Here is a 15,088-nt window from a genome sequence, read left to right on the forward strand (position 1 = left end):
TAAGATTATTTGGTGAGGCCATATAAAGATGTTCCTGAGAAGAACTCGCGCGGCCTCAAAGACAGAATGTAAAGGAGTTAAGTATTAACTTAATAAACAAGCTTCGTGAGGGTGCACTACTGGAGGCTCAGTCGAAGCAAACTAGTAAAATAAAACAAGGGCAACCTGTAGAAAAATAAGCAGAACTCGTCCTAATTCAATGTTGCTTGTATTATGTGTTTTGCCCTTTTTAAAAAAACATGTTCAGTGTTGTTCTGTTCAAGATGGTGTATTGCCTTTGCTTCTTTTCTCACGTACTAATTCCGCTAGGCCCTCTGAATACTAACATCCTGAATCGTTCTATCCTTCTTGCGAAGCAAGCCAATATGGTCCTTAACTCAAATACATCTACGTGGATCCAGAGTTTAAAATTGAATCCAGTGGCGGAAGGCGGATAGGGCAGCCGTGCGTTATGTCCGGCTTCTTGTTTTGCGTGATTCAGTTATACAGAAACACTATCTGGAAAGCAATTATTGTATGGGTAAGTTATTTTCCTTTCCGACCGGTTTTATTATTTGGTAATAGGCTTCGTTATGACTTTCTTCCATACGTACCAGAACGACTATTTGCGTTGATTTTATATAAGACCGCGCTTAGAAAATAGGTGATTAATTCCGAACAAACGTGGGTCCTTTCGGGCTGAGCTTAATATGCTCAGCTAGTATTTATATAATACACTTACAAATAGAGTAATTTGATCCAATAATATATCTCATTTTCTTCCTTGTGTTGTAGCACTGTTAAATGATATCGGTTTATAAATACCTCCGTTACATGCATTCATATATAATTTTACATTTATATAAATTAACATTTGGCGGCTTCTGTGGCTTGCGCAAGTAAATTTATTGTGATCTTGTGCGGAATTTAAACAAAAAAAACTTGAATGATTTGTATGGCTCCGTTTGGTGAAAATCACCTTAAGGGCACTATACAGTTTTTTTTTAAAAGCTTTGTGTTACTATTTACCATATAAATATTTTATATCAACTTATATAGATAAATCTCACCCGCGAAGAAAACAATATCTGCCACTCTAAGATAAACATTAGTAAAACTACTCTTGAAAGTGCCAGTGTAATGCAAGCGATAAAAAACATTTTAACACCCAGAAAGTAATGATCAGATAATCAGAAAAACAATAATATTTTGTTCTTATTTGTAATGCAACCAACCCCATTTCCTTTCCGCATTCACAACATCTTTTTCAAAAACTGAACACTTTATTTGACAATTTCAAAGTGGCACAAATGCATCACTGTCAACATTTTGATTTAGCGCTTTAACATCGCCTTTTATCATTTTCGCCTGGGAGATCATTATAATATGCATCTCGTAAGAAAGCACTCGAATAAAGCGACCGGGAACAGAAAGAGTGCAGCTGTAATACTGGCTGCTTACCCACGGGTGTTAGGGCTGTGAGGCAGTGTGTTAGTCTATGTTGGTTTCAGTGTTTCTTCGAATGCACTCAGCCAGAAAGCATTTGCATACCGACAGTTTGAACTCCGTTGCAGGTGTGATTCCTGTTGTTGCACCGCCACGCCTGGCGCTGGTATGAACTCCTCTCGCTGTTATGAATCGCAATCTTCGCCCTGCTCGGGATAAGGAGAAAATGCGAAACATTTGCAGTGCTTTGAAAATAAATTTGCAGATGCAAAATACTCTACGTTCTTTTTTTAATTTTTAAAAACACGTATTCTTCTAAAAATCAATTCAGTGTTATAATTTTTTTACATGCCCGATATATTTTTTGACTCCCTACGGTCGTTAAAAAAACCTTACTGGTAATTTAATCAATGCGCACTCAAAACTCTCCACAAAATAACACAATTCAGACAAACGGGTTCATCGTTCAAACAAATTGTATTTAACCATTCCAGATATTTAATTGAGACATGTCATTGGTGATTCTTTATAGAACACTGTAAACTGTTTGCCACTGATTTTTAATAAGGTCTGTTTGTTTGAAAAATAACCAAAAAAAATATTTTTGAAGAGAAAGGCCGTTATTAAGACAGATTTTACGGAGATTATTGGATAGAAAAAAAAAATATAACTTTGAAATTTATTTTTTATTTTTTTATATTAACTCCACACAGGAGGCCCTGAAGAAAATAATTTCCCTCAGGGCCTATGTCACCTTTGGAGATGCTGTGTGGAGGGTCTTTTTGTGGAGAGGAAGGAGTGAACATGGGTCTTGAAGAGTCCCATGTTGTAGGAGGGAGGAAACACAGAGGCCGGCAGTTCGTTCCACAGCCAAGCTGTTGAACTTAAGAACGAATCGTAGAAACGACCCGTTCTCATGTGACAAATGTCAACCGTGTACAAAATGTTGGGCGCGCGTTTGGCGTGTATCCCGACTACGCACCGGTGCCGAAAGGATCAATGACGCTAGTTCCTCAGAGCATCTTCCATGGTAATACCGATAGAACAAGGACAGCATACCTACCTGACGCCTGTGCTCTAAAGATTGCAGTCCGTTTGTTAAGATTGGGGAATCTATCAAACGGACCGCGACTCAGGGTTTTTTTCAGGTATTTAGGGGCTCCGGACCAGAGATGGCTGCCAAATTCGACAGTAGGGCGCACTTGCGATTTGTACAGGGTCAGCAGTTGTGTAATATTAAAGTATCTGCGGGCCCTGTACAGTACGCCCAGCTTCTGAGAGGCCAACTTTACTCTGGCTTCGATGGAGCCCCCGTACCTGAGCTGGTCACTTATAGTTATACCAAGCATATCAATGGAAGGCCTGTTCGGAAGATTGCTTCGGTTGAAGGAGACTAGATTATTATTTGGATCCCTTTTAGACGTAATCAGACAGGATCGGGTCTTTGAAACATTAAATTCGACGAGATTATTTTTACCCCAGGAGGAAATACTTTCGAGATAACCGTCCATTCCCAGCTTCAAAGCCCTCCGAGCTGTTGGAGTTTGTGTGCCCTTTGGGGTCTTGTCAAACAAAAAACTATCATGAACTGTACTGTCATCCGCGTAACAATGAATCGGTGCACATGTCAAAAGGTCATTGATGTGCAACAAAAACAAAGTCGGAGACAGAACCGATCCCTGTTGGACGCCAGCATTTGAAGAGGTGAAACCGTCAGCAACCGCCTGAATCGACCTATCCCTTAAAAAGTCAGCAATCCACGTACACAGGGATGCGGGAAGTCCGTAAGAAGGCAATTTGTTGACAAGTCCTCGGTGCCAGACCCGGTCAAAGGCCTTGGATATGTCTAGTGCGACTGTTTGGGTCTTACCGTGAAGTTCCAGGCACCGCCCCCAAACCTGCGTCACATACGCGAGAAGATCACCACACGAGCGGTTCCGCCGGAATAGAGCGGATGTTGCATTATCATTAATCATGTAACCAAAAACGAGTAACTACCACTTTTGTGGGGTTAATGAATGAATGCGAATTCTTCCCGACACTCGATCGAGCTGAAACTCGGCATGTAGATTCATTTTCGACTTTTTACACGCATTTTTCTGAAGTCGGCGAAATTTTGGCGAGGTTATTAGAGTTGTCGACTGCAGTAGGAGGGAGGTTTAATCCACAGTAATTTTTTTTAAAGTTTTTAATAAATTTTAAAATACATATAATAATTTTTTTAAATGAATTTTTTAGGGGGTTGATTTTTACTCCTTTAACTGTATCTTTTGAATACTGCGAAAGTACAATACTCCTATCCTTTCCACACCTTCATCAATTCGGGTTTGCTCTTCCCCTCCGATCTCTAACCTCTCTCCTAATGTTAATCTATATTTAAGTTTATTGATGTTGTCGAGCCTTGTAGATTTAGGTGGTGTAATTTGACATAAAAAATAAACACATACTTTTAGATGTACTAGGTATTCTTCGAATAATTAAAACAATAGGGAATTCTCTTCACACCAAAAAATCACTTATTATTAATTATTCACATGTAGAAACACTTCAGACACAAGAATACATAGTTTTTATAATTTTCAAAAATCATTTATTAAAGTTATAATGACTTTAAAAACAGGCGCGAACGAAATATTTCAATGCAGCTAAAAACGCCCGGTGATTGATCAAGCGTTCAAGGGCGAACGATGACGTCACTGTTGACCGGCCTGAGTAGATCCTGCCTACCGATGGCGTCGGCGGCGGCAAAGGTGTGACGTAGCACTTGTGACGTAGCGGTCAAAATGGCGCATGACCGTTTTCAGAGCCGAAATAATTTGACATAAAAAATAAACACATACTTTTAGATGTACTAGGTATTCTTCGAATAATTAAAACAATAGGGAATTCTCTTCACACCAAAAAATCACTTATTATTAATTATTCACATGTAGAAACACTTCAGACACAAGAATACATAGTTTTTATAATTTTCAAAAATCATTTATTAAAGTTATAATGACTTTAAAAACAGGCGCGAACGAAATATTTCAATGCAGCTAAAAACGCCCGGTGATTGATCAAGCGTTCAAGGGAGAACGATGACGTCACTGTTGACCGGCCTGAGTAGATCCTGCCTACCGATGGCGTCGGCGGCGGCAAAGGTGTGACCTAGCACTTGTGACGTAGCGGTCAAAATGGCGCATGACCGTTTTCAGAGCCGAAATAGCACGCAATTTTTAAAACAACTACAAAAAATTGAAAATGCATTCAAAAAAAAAAGAAAAAAAAGAGGCACATAATTATCTTCATTGAAATAAATTATTTACAAAATGCACGAGAATTCCCTATTAGATTTATCTTCTCAATTCATAAAATTTTCTGAACTTTTTCTTTTTCCAACACTTCTATCTTGTACTATAATTTAACATTAGAACAAAAACTAATAAAGAAATTATTTCTAAAGCATACCTATTAATATAAAGATTGTTCTAGATTCTTCTAAGTGCCTGTTTTAGGCTATTGTTTAGTATAAAATTAAGTATACCTATACCTATTGCAATGAGAAGGATTTACGACGTCATTGCTGAATTTGATATGAAACCCGACAAGGTAGAACATTTCCCATCAGGGTAGCGAGCGAGCGCCAGTTCATTGCGAAAACTAAATCCGCTTTAGAAGTCTCGGTCCCGGCCAACACAGGAAGTTGAATGGAACGAACGATACATAAATCGTCTGGAAACGTAACGTGGCTTAATACGTTTAAGTTTATACCCTATTTATATTAAGTGCAATGTTTTTTTTTCTGAATATAAAGTAAACAATAGAATCTGTACTGTGTAGAGATGTGCAGTTTGATAATCACAGAAATAAATAATACATACATTCAAAGTTAAAATTAAATTAAAAATATATATCTACAAAAATAAACACTACATACATTTATTCAAACTAAAATTACAGCTATCATATTAAACTAGTAGTTCTGGGAACAGGTTTCGGTAGACCTTACGTCCAAAAACGTATGTTTATAATTGTTTTATTTTTATTATTTTATACGTGGGTCCTTTCGGGCCCAGCTCAATATGGTTCGTAACTTTGAGGGTTGATTCTACATGATAGCAAAAGTAAAAAACACAATTTTTTTTTCGAAATTCCAACTTTTTAAAGTTTCCCATATTCGCCCATGGGAAAATATTTTTGTATGTTAAAATAAAAAAATTGTATGAATTTAGTAAAGTTAAATCGTTTTTACTTCTACCATCATGTAGAATCCCCGAAGTTAGCGCACTTTACCCTCGGACACTCTGTATAAAAAAATAATTAAAATTCCTGTGAAATCATAAGATTTCTAAGTTTTTACTCAATTAACCACCTACTTAATAATTAACTTTACATTTCAAATAAATAATTATAAAATTTATTCAAAAAAATATCTCAACGATATTTTTTTTTCAAACTTTCTTTGGGCAGACAGGTAGCATAATATTAGAAAATGCGAATAAGAATGTACGAATAAACACGATGATTTAACATTTTACTGTATTATTAAAACGACCACCCTCTTGAAACGGAAACAAAACCTATAAACAAACAGACAGACGAAAGATGTCAGATTCATCATGTTCCAAAAAAATCTCTTCCAACCTATTTAGCACAAATAATCTGGCAAAAACGATTGCTTCATTTGTGATAAAGGTAACGATTGTGATCAATTAGTCGTTTGACCAATGTTACTGTACGTATTTTTTCCAAGGTGACCACAGACTGCAGACTGTCATTTAATATTTTGAATGTGATTTGAACTTTTGAGTACTTTAAAATGCCAAGTTTTACGTGCAAATATTTGGCAAACTTATCTAGAATGGGAATGGGAACCACGGGAAAAAAATAATCTCGAAAAATTGTCTATTATGCCGATAATGCTTTTCATGTTTCCTACACTGCCACTACACAAACAAACGCGAACTATGCGAGAACTCGGTGTGTCAAAATGGTGTGTCGTGCGGAAAATTTTTTCGGAAATTATTATTTATGTAAATAATATTAAATATCAATATTTTTCAAAATCCTAAATGCAAAAAGTTGTTGTTTATTGTCATTAAGATGAATCAAATGATTGTTTATTTTTAAATGCGTGTAAAAAACGGTAGTCGTAGGTAAATAATTACTACATTTATTGTTTGAATTACAATCACTCCACCAACAATGCACTTCACTTTACAATTAAACTCGGCGAAAGCTTTTAAATTCAATTGCTTTTCCAACATCAAATAATCGATAATTTTCCGTAGCGCGGTTGAAATATTTTATTAATTTTATCTGATTTTGAAGACCCGAAAAGTAGAACATTTCATTGTGATTGGCTGAGTAAGCAATTCCGAGTATAGTATATATTCTGTGGTTATTGTATTAAATGCGTTCTGATGCATGTTGGATCACCTCAAGTAGAATGAGGATGATTCAAAGATCTCGTATCAAACAGTACTTGACCATGCGTCCCACGATAAACCGCGACGTGCTGGTCTCTAACCCCTGTATACAACTTTTGATTGAAAGCTGCCCAGTAAAACGAGGCGCCGATTGTAGACTGTAAAGACGTTTGTTTACTCTTGGCGTAGAAACAGGAACATGGCTGGGCCTTGGTTTGACACACATTTGTTGCTTCTCTTTTGAAACATAGATATAATTATTCGGACAATGATTCTTAAATTGTTGTAGTAGGTTTATATTGTGTATTTCATTCCATGCATAGAACCATACTTTTATTAAAGAAATTAACTAATACCATGTACACAACAAGATTATTCTAATGTTTTCTTATTTATCAAGTTAACACGAAATCAACCCAAATAAAATTATATATATATTTTTTTTAAATGATAAAGTAACGTTTATAAGACAAGGTTTTATGTATAGCATAAAGGATAACAAATTATAAGCAATAATTACCAATGTAGTATTTCGGATGACTAATTATTGCTTATAATTATTTCAAATAAAATTAACTATAACTTTTATGTTTAATAAACTTTTATAACCAGGGATGGTTAAGAGCTCCGTGGTCAAGAGGTAAGGCAATCAACTAGAAAGCTGGAGGTCACGGATTCAAGTCCCGGCGTGCGCAAGTAAATATTATTTATTGTGTTATTTCACAATTTACTAATTTAAAATAATATATAATATTTTTGCGACACGTTCCAGAGTGGAAGATACTCTCAGTATCGCCCTGGTGTAAGACCACCACTAAGAATTGAATAATTGCTTGAAATGTCTTAAATAGCCAACTACTTCTTCACCCTCCTCTTCCCAATCTCCTTCCCTTCCCCACTACTTTCAGCCTCACAACATACCCAAATCGGGGATGCCATAGTCTCACTGGCTCCAGACGGTTGGGAGAAGTTGGGACGTAAGAAGTTTGACGTAAAAAAAATAAAAAATAGAACACCAAATAACAAAATAACACAAAATGAAATAATTAGTCTAAATACTAGATTCGAATTCATTGTATAAGTCTTTTTTTTTTCTAGCCTCAAAGTATTTTCCGCCCTTTAAAAAAATCTTTTTCACTTGAATGCTCTCAATCAAATCAAATAATAATCTACAATAACATTACTCTTTATTTTGGTGACCCCACCCACAATAATCCATTTCATTACACTTTTTATATTCCAGTAGATTTTAAGTGCTCGGTATTATATAAAAGCGTATTGAATGCGTAGAGATTATTTTATTATTCGATTCATAGATTCGATAGATAAATAGATAGATAGATAATCTATATTTAATCTAACCGACGAGTTTAACAATATCAAAAGCTAACTAAGTACTCGTATAAATGAAATAAGAAGAAAAAAATCAACGGGATAAATATAAAAAAAATGGATATCTTGCGAAATGATTATATAGTTTGGTTGTTAGTTTACATGAAATATAGACAGTATCGATAAAATATTGAGTACACATTTTAATGAAAAAGTAGCAAGTAAATTGTTGGTACATATGTATTGGGAGTAATATTTATAAATCTTTTCACGAATTGGTACATTTGTTTACTCATTGGTACCTCGCTAGATATTTGGTTACAGAGCCATGTATAAAGTTATGATTTGAGATTTTCACGGCCAAAAGTATTATAGTGAATTGTTTTTGGGGTATTATGCCGTCTTGCGCTATCTCCTTCTTTATCAAACGTTTCGGACAGCATTGCAGATGTGTAATAAGTATAAAGTAAAAATATGTATAAAGTTAATTAAACGAAAGCAAGTCGATTTTATTTTCGGAGACAAATAGTGATAGTACAACGATAGTTAAAATACATTTGTTTTCAAATCACTTAACAGGGGAACGGTCACGCCACCTCCCCGCTCCTTGCAACTTGGTTATCTCGATGCGTACAACCCATTTTAACAAAAATCTATGTGAAAAGGTCTGATGTATTCATTTTTAGAACTTTAGCTACTTAGATTGGGCCTTGACGGCCTCCATAGTCGAGAGGTAATGTCGTCGACTGTGAATCCAGAGGTCGCGTATTGAAATCCTAGCGCGCGCAAGTTAATTTTGTAGAATTAAATCGTGTTATGTCACATATTTAAATAAAATATTTCATCGTAAGCTTGCAACAAGTTTCAGAGTGGAAGATACTCTCTGTACCACCCTGGTTAAAGACCACCATTCAGTGTCAAATAGTTGCTTGAAATGCATTTGGACTGTTTGGTGACCTGAATAGCCAGGTACTTTCCCACCTTCCTATTTCCCATATCCTTTCCCTCCCTATACCCCTCAGTTTCACAACACGCCAATTAGAAATGCCATAGTTTCACTGGCTCCCATTAACAGGAAGTAGTTGGGCCTCTTGCACTTAAAAAGACTTATATTTTAAATCTAACTTTATTTAAGTATTCATACATTGCACTGACGCTATTGCGTTCGTATTTGGCGTGCACTTCGACATCAAGCGCCCGCCGCACCGACGCGCGACTTGCTTGCATTTTTTTGTGTCGAGGTCGTGCAGACGTGATAGTTAAAACGCAATTCTTTTCGGATTCCAATTTATTCCGGCGGATTGGGATTTTCCCAGATGAGCTCAGCTCGGGTGCGGTTGATTGTGGCTGAGGGCTAGGGAACTGAGCACTGAGGACTGAGGGCTGAGGAACTGAAGACTGGGGACTGAGGGCTGCGGAGGTTGCAGTTTTTGTAAAATTTAGATGCTTTCTCAAATGGATCTGCCATTATTACAGTTAAACGATTTCCGAAAATTGAATGCTTTATTAATGACATTCACAGATACAGTTATTGCTGCGTTAATATATTTAAAAAAAAATAAAGTGTGGATAAGATTTGAAATACTAGATGTGTCACGACTTTTATTTTCTTTCAGCAGATTTCAACTAGGCATCTTCTCTCGGAATAGATAGGTTTCGATAGCAAATTACAAAGAAAATTTTACCCTTCCATTTTGTAAACTGTAGTAATTGTAACCCGTTCGATATTTCAATATCATTTTTTATACAAAATCACGATTGCCTAAGAAACAATTTAGTTTAACCTTAAAATAACGATAAAAAGTAAATGTATTTATAAAAAGATTTCATTTTATAGTATTCCCCATTAAGGGAAATATTAAAGATCAACATAAATTAGACATTTATTTATGTATTACATTATATTTGAGAAGTAGTTTCAGAACATAATCTCACCTTCATTTTGTATTGATGTAAGCATTACATTATCATATGCAAAATGGTATTGATTTGTAATACGCATGTTAAAATCCTTTTTTAGATACATGTAATATTCGCCCAAACCCGGTTATTACATAAAGTTTCCCGACAGCCCAGCTGCTGATATTGGATTAACTTTTCTCAGTACACAAAACCCGTCTCAGTAAAAGCTGTGGTCCCACTTGAACTGCAAATTGACTAAATAAACATCATAACAGTTCCCATTTAGACATGCAGTATGCACCAGAAGACTCTTTTTTTTAATACTAAATGGTCGTATTAAAAAACGTTAAGTTTTAAAAACTTCAACAAATGAAATGGTAATTTTTTAACAAAGCCACATTTTTAACAATTTAACATTATTTAATAATTTAACTAATTATAATAAAATGACTTTGATGAAGAAAATTGTTTATTGTTATTTATTAAATGTATAACCTACTAAATAGCAAATTTATTGAAGAGCGTTGATTTCAACTAAATAGTAATAAAAATAATAATCAACGCTAGTTTATGGATTCATCGTTCACACAAAATTACGATTGCGTAAGAAGTTTATGAATATTTCATCGTTCAAAATAAACTGACATGATTTGTAGGCAATGCCCACTTTTATTACATTGCATTGCTAACGACTTCATGTGGGTTGTTTTTAAACAACAAAACTGATTAAAAATAAGTGTTGATTATTTTTAATTAAATCGGTGTCAAAAAAGGTTTGCAGTGTTTGATCTGATAGTAATATTCAGTAAAATTTTAAACAGTGTTGTGACACATCTAAGAAATATGTAATAAAAGGGATAGAATTAGAATGGTTGAAAAATTTCTTAAACAACAGACAAAAAAACACAAAGATAAGTAGCAATATAACAATTCCGATTGAAAATACGCTGGGGGTACCACAAGGATCAGTATTGGGCCGGTATGGTTTATAATCTACATAAATTGTATGGTAAAAATACTGAAACATTGAAAAATAAGAGTGTTTGCAGATAATGCTCTGATTTGATTTACAATGCGGGCGATAAGTATGAGAAAGCAATCAAAAAGATAAATGGTGATTTGAATCCTGCGTCAAAATGGCTAAAACTAAATAAATTAAAACTAAACGGTAATAACACAAAATACATTAAAATGGGCAGAAAAATTATATACGAGGACCCAAATGGTGATTTTGATGAAGAAATCGTAAAACACGGAAGAAATTAACTATCTTAGTGTCAATAAGACTCAAAGTTGAAGTTCTGAAAAAATGGAGACAAAATAATTGCGAACAAATAGATTTTCTTGACAGAATCAGATACAAAGTAAATATATAATACAATCATTGCACCACACTTCAATGACTATTCAAGCGTTCTTTTTCTCTGCAATGAAGTGAAAATGCAAATACTGCAAAATGAAGCAATCAGAATAACTGAAACTCAATATACACGGATAAGAGATATATATATAGCGCTCTTGAGGTGATTTTGCACAAAAACGGTAAAAACGCTATACAAATCATCCAAATATTATTATTAAAGGAGCTTCATTTTATGACAGTGAAGCTATCAATATAATATATTCGAATGTATTTATTTTTATACATAAGATAAATACAGGGTTAATTTCTAATGAAATGAAAGGAAACATAGATTACAATCACAAGATACACTGACACACGTGACGAGAAATGCAAAAACAATTAGATTGCCCACAAGGAAATAATCAAGCACCCAAATATTTATGATTTACCAGGACGTCCAACTTTACAGCAAAATCCAGAATAAAATTATTTATATTGAAAATATGATTCATTTTAAAAAGGAATTGAGGAAGTATGTCCACCTCAAATATTAATGTTTTGTTTGTTATTTAATATATTGTAATTTAAAATATTTAACAATGTATTATGTTTGCTAAATAATTAAATTATTTATGTTTACACATATATATATATACACACATTTCTAAAATTATTAGCACATACGACGATATGAGCTAACTGAAGACCAATAAATAAATGTCAAAAGGTATGTTCCACTCTGGAACGTCCCGCAAATACGCTATTTATATTATTTTAAACGAACGAATTGTGAAATAACATAAATTAATTGAACACGCAACCTTCAGCTTCCAAGTCGCCAAGTCTACCCCTCGACCACGTAGGCCGTTAAGCGCAGATACAACCACAGCTTAAGTCTATCACTTCTTCAATAATTACAAAATTGTATTTTTCAAGTTTCTAACTTTCCATCAAATAAGTGGATTCTTCAGATATACTATGTAGATTTAACGGATAATGTTTTTTCGTTCCGACAATTTTGCTGCGGCTGTTTTGTTTCAGTCCCTCTGAATAGGATAATTCAGGTTGGGCTAAGATCCAGCCCAACAATAAAGTTATTTGCTTACAAAAGGAGAATAATAAAAGTGATGGCGGTACGCTCTGACTCGCTCACCCGAGCGGAGGTTTTTTCCGACTTTGTATAGAATTTCTGACGGTAAGCGGAGCGTCTTCATTTAGACGATTTATCACCGTTTCAATGTTGTTCTGTTCCATGAGAAATGCGAGCCATAAATGCTTTGGTTTATCATCTCAAAGAGGGATTAGAATGATTTTTAAGGATATGTAGTTTGTAGAATTATATGGATATGATACTCAGCGAAAAAGTATTCCAATGAAATGAAAACATTTTATGGATCAAGTTCATTTCCAGTGTAGTATATATTGTTGGTATAACTGGAACTGATGACTTTATGATGTATATGGAATTTTTTATAGTAATACGTTGGTATAACTCGAATGAATTACTCTATATTATTTGCATAGCGGAAACTGATTACTCTATGTTGTTTATGAAAATTACTATATTACTATGTTTGTATTACTTGAATTGATTACTCTATATTGTTTATGTTCTTGTATATAGGATTGTCACTGCAATCGGTCTAATTAACAAATTGTATGATAAATAAACGACGTTCTCATTTAAACTTAACAATGCAAATGATATCTGGTGTGTCTAAGTGATAAATATCGTGATTAAGTAAATCTTTACTGTCAACCAGTTAAGAAAATGTATTCAAAAAAATATATGCATATATACTAGTATAACCGCAATGCTACATTCAGAATCTACATGCTATCAAATTGCTAACACGAAGAAAAATAAATCCAAAAAGTATTTAATTACTTTATTTATTGTTATTAAGTTTAATTTGTAGAACTCCATTTTATTTTTTTATTTTTTATATATACAATAATATTATTATTGGGTTTATAAAAACAGTTTATTTTTAAACAAGTTCTGCTGTGTAATTATTATTACGCGTGACAGCTGTTTCGCCCTCTGAAGGCATTATCAAACTGTGGGTAGCCCACTTACAGACGATAAATTTATATTATTTCTAGGTAGGTATTTTAATTTCATTTACTGATTTCTTAATTGATTTCTAAGTAAAATATCAAAAATTATTAATGGTTATTACCCCAGCAAAGTTTCCCCAATTAGTGTAATGTTTAAATTTGACTGAATGTCTTTATGTTAGTTATTCCCAAACGATGACTCATAGGGTTATTTTAATAGCATAATTAAGTACTTCATAGTGCACTCATATTTGCATTAGGTTTGAAGATATCTAGTAGGGGTGAACGAATTATATTTGTTTGTTCATTAATTAGAATAGCTTTTGGATTATTAGAGTTTTTGTTAATTTCTAACTGCTCTAAAAGATTCAGTTTACGGCCTTTATTTTGTATGTGTAACGGAGTTGGTTTATTATTATCATTAAGTGAGTGATTTTCATCTAGGAGATGTTTGGCAAATTGAGATTGTATTTTATTATTATTTTTAAAAGATCTTATATGTTCTTTAAACCTAGTGTTAAAGGACCGGCCCGTTTGTCCAACATAAACAGCGTTGCATTCGTCACACTGGAGTTTATAAATGCCACTATTTTGTAATTTGAGTACCTTACTTTTTGAGTTTTTAAGAGATGATCCTAAGTTGTTATTTGTGCGGAAGGCAATATCTAAACCACACTTTTTGAGGACTTTGGCAATTTTATTAGATGTCTGTCCGATGAATTCTAAACACCCGAATTTATTATTCGTCTTATTATTAGTCGTTGGGTAAATTAATTTAAGGTTATTTTTGTGTTTGTTATTATTAATTATTTTTTCAATGTCTCTACCCTTGAAGCCATTATTTTTAGCAATAGTTAGGATTGTATTTTTTTCCTTCTCGTATGCTTTCTTGTCAAGTGGGATATTAGTAAGCCTATGTACCATTGAGTGGTAGGCAGATAATTTATGTGACCATGGGTGTAAAGATTTATAATTAATGGTCGTATCTGTAAACGTAGGCTTACGGAAAATTTCAAACGTATGTTTATTATTTTCTCTACCGATAGTTAGGTCTAAAAAATTAATTTTATTATTACACTCTCTTTCAACCGTAAAGCAGATTTTACGGTTGATGGAGTTAGCAAATGTGACAAAAAGATCTAATTGTCTGTTGGTACCTTTCCAACAGACCAAAATGTCGTCAACATAACGAACATAGTATATTATGTGTTTGCTAAAGATTGAATTTACAATTTGAAAAACAAATTTTAAATTCAATCTTTAGCAAACACATAATATACTATGTTCGTTATGTTGACGACATTTTGGTCTGTTGGAAAGGTACCAACAGACAATTAGATCTTTTTGTCACATTTGCTAACTCCATCAACCGTAAAATCTGCTTTACGGTTGAAAGAGAGTGTAATAATAAAATTAATTTTTTAGACCTAACTATCGGTAGAGAAAATAATAAACATACGTTTGAAATTTTCCGTAAGCCTACGTTTACAGATACGACCATTAATTATAAATCTTTACACCCATGGTCACATAAATTATCTGCCTACCACTCAATGGTACATAGGCTTACTAATATCCCACTTGACAAGAAAGCATACGAGAAGGAAAAAAA

The sequence above is a fragment of the Hesperophylax consimilis genome, chromosome 23 (genome assembly GCF_061612785.1).
Source record: "Hesperophylax consimilis isolate HC1 chromosome 23, BYU_Hcon_1.0, whole genome shotgun sequence".
In the NCBI taxonomy this organism is placed as follows: domain Eukaryota; kingdom Metazoa; phylum Arthropoda; class Insecta; order Trichoptera; family Limnephilidae; genus Hesperophylax; species Hesperophylax consimilis.